Here is a 3457-nt window from a genome sequence, read left to right as displayed (position 1 = left end):
TTGGCTCTGTTGTTCTGGATTTTGGCTTGGCTTGTGGTTTTGAGACAGGGTCTCACTCTGTAGAGAAGGCTAGACCAGAACTTACTGTGTAAGTTCAGTTGGCCTTGAACTTAGTATCTAGCCCAGCCTGCTGTTGAACATTCCTCCTGCCTCAGACTCCTGAATGCTGGGATTTCGGGCATGAGCCACTATGCTTAGCTTTAACTCTTCCTCTCTCCCTCTATGGGCCTTGCACAGGGATTTGCTCTCAGTATCTCTTTAAACATCTGACATATCATCAAATGAAATCTCCAACTCAAAGTTTCTCCCCACGAGTCCTAGAAACCAGATTACTTACGTCCCCGCTGGCCAGCTCATCTCTCCAATACTTCTGCTTCACCAGTCTTCTTGAAGAAAAAGAAAATTTCTGCTGACATACTTTAGCTGTTTCCTAAAACTAGGGACAAGTCTTCTGTTTCTGTCTCATCCTGCCTCTTGCTCCATCCTGGCCAAATTCTTAGCCTCTGAATCATGCTTTTAAAAAACAAAAAACAAAACAAAACAAAAAAAACCTGCATATACAAGTGAGATCATGCAGTGTTTGTTTCATTTAATAATGTCCTTCAGGTTCGTATAGATTTAGCTTTTGGAATGGTCTCCTTTATCTATGCATCCACTGATAAACATCTAATTTGGTTCTGTCTCGTGGGTATTGTGCCTAGAAGCACAGATGTCCAGCTGGTGACATGGTTTATTGAGTAAAGGCACCTGCCACTGACAATCCAAGACCCATCCCTGGAATCATCATGATGGAAGGAGAGAACAGACTTTTACAAGTTGTTTGGTATCCACAGAAGCACTCAAAGTGCCCACACACATACTCAATAAATGTAAAATATTAAATTCCGATATCTTTTCAATATGCTGATTTCACTTCCTTTGACCATACCTAGAATCCCTGGATCAAAGAAATGGCTTTTGATTTTTAAGGACCTGCCATGTTGATTTGCATTTTCTGTAACGCTATACTAATCTGAATACCAACAAAGTATAAGGCTCCCTTCTCCACCCACCCTCACCAGCACGTGCTTCTCAGCCCGCTCTTTCTGTAACTGCCATCCTATTCTTTCTCTTTATTCTAGACATTAGTCTAGGCTCCATAACAAGGCTCTCTCTCTCTCTCTCTGAAAGGGATGAGGGGGCTGGAGAGATGGTTCAGCGGTTAAAAGCAGTTACTGTATGACGTGTAAGTCCAGCGTGTGTGTGGTACAGTCAGGAGGATTAGGAATTCAAGGCTATCTGTAGTTACATAGAGAGTTCAACACCAACTCGAAGTTCATGAAACTCTGCTTCAAAACAAACAAGACAAAATTTCAAAAGCCAAAATAAGGAGGTTAGAAAGATGATTCTGTTGGGTAAGAGTTCAGATCCCAGCACTTGCTCAAAAAGTTAAGTGTGGCCAAGCACTTGTATAACCCCGTGCTGTGGTGCAAAAACAAGAGGATCACCAGCCGAGCTCCAGGTTCAGTGAGAGGCCATCTCAAAGGAGTAAGACAGACAATGATAGAGCAGAAAACCCAATGCTCTCCTCTGGTCAGACATAGACACCAGAAAATAAATACCCCAAACCAGTAATTGTTTAACACCTAGATAGAGAAGTATGGAAATAAACAAGGTGCAGTGACATATACCTGCGATCAGAAAGTAGAGGTATTGTGGTAAATAATATTACTTGGGAGTTTCTACTCTGCCTGGATCATTCAGTTCCCAGATAAAAGACACACACCAATATATTTATAAGAAGCCTTTAGGCTCTCTGCTCCTCCCTGTTCCAGAGACAGCCGCATCTTCTTGTGCAGTGCCAGCCTCGTCCCGTAGACAAAATGGTGAAGGTCGGTGTGAACGGATTTGGCCGTATTGGGCGCCTGGTCACCAGGGCTGCCATTTGCAGTGGCAAAGTGGAGATTGTTGCCATCAACGACCCCTTCATTGACCTCAACTACATGGTCTACATGTTCCAGTATGACTCCACTCACGGCAAATTCAACGGCACAGTCAAGGCCGAGAATGGGAAGCTTGTCATCAACGGGAAGCCCATCACCATCTTCCAGGAGCGAGACCCCACTAACATCAAATGGGGTGAGGCCGGTGCTGAGTATGTCGTGGAGTCTACTGGTGTCTTCACCACCATGGAGAAGGCCGGGGCCCACTTGAAGGGTGGAGCCAAAAGGGTCATCATCTCCGCCCCTTCTGCCGATGCCCCCATGTTTGTGATGGGTGTGAACCACGAGAAATATGACAACTCACTCAAGATTGTCAGCAATGCATCCTGCACCACCAACTGCTTAGCCCCCCTGGCCAAGGTCATCCATGACAACTTTGGCATCGTGGAAGGGCTCATGACCACAGTCCATGCCATCACTGCCACCCAGAAGACTGTGGATGGCCCCTCTGGAAAGCTGTGGCGTGATGGCCGTGGGGCTGCCCAGAACATCATCCCTGCATCCACTGGTGCTGCCAAGGCTGTGGGCAAGGTCATCCCAGAGCTGAACGGGAAGCTCACTGGCATGGCCTTCCGTGTTCCTACCCCCAATGTGTCCGTCGTGGATCTGACGTGCCGCCTGGAGAAACCTGCCAAGTATGATGACATCAAGAAGGTGGTGAAGCAGGCATCTGAGGGCCCACTGAAGGGCATCTTGGGCTACACTGAGGACCAGGTTGTCTCCTGCGACTTCAACAGCAACTCCCACTCTTCCACCTTCGATGCCGGGGCTGGCATTGCTCTCAATGACAACTTTGTCAAGCTCATTTCCTGGTATGACAATGAATACGGCTACAGCAACAGGGTGGTGGACCTCATGGCCTACATGGCCTCCAAGGAGTAAGAAACCCTGGACCACCCACCCCAGCAAGGACACTGAGCAAGAGAGGCCCTATCCCAACTCGGCCCCCAACACTGAGCATCTCCCTCACAATTTCCATCCCAGACCCCCATAATAACAGGAGGGGCCTAGGGAGCCCTCCCTACTCTCTTGAATACCATCAATAAAGTTCGCTGCACCCAAAAAAAAAAAAAAAAAAAAAAAGAAGCCTTTAAAGCACTAGAGCTGGGCAGATGTCGCCCCTCTAAGCTATTTTGCCTACTTCCCTATCAATGACCCCGAGATATAACTTGCCACGTTCTGCCTAGGCTGCTCTTACTTGAACTGGCTAGCCTTTATGGCCATGTTTTCATGATTTACCTATCCCCTGGTGTCTCCTCTCTCCACCTTCTTTCCTCCCTCTCATGGTCCTGCCTCAGACCCCAAGCCCAGGAACTGAAACCTCACCTGCCTCTCTTCTGCCCAGCTATAGGCTGTCTGCATCTTTATTGACCAATCAGGGATAACTTGAGGGGCAAGGTTACATAGTATCACGTTGATGTACTGTGAGGATCTTCTAGTCCCCTAGGCAACAAGGGCCAGTATTTAGCATTACA

General features: G+C 47.4%; 1 pseudogene; it reads left to right on the top strand.

The window, feature by feature from the left end:
* On the top strand, positions 1845-3043 carry Gm12033 (predicted gene 12033; annotated as a pseudogene).

The sequence above is a fragment of the Mus musculus genome, chromosome 11 (assembly GCF_000001635.26).
Source record: "Mus musculus strain C57BL/6J chromosome 11, GRCm38.p6 C57BL/6J".
NCBI lineage: Eukaryota > Metazoa > Chordata > Mammalia > Rodentia > Muridae > Mus > Mus musculus.
This window is presented reverse-complemented; position numbering and strand designations above follow the sequence as displayed.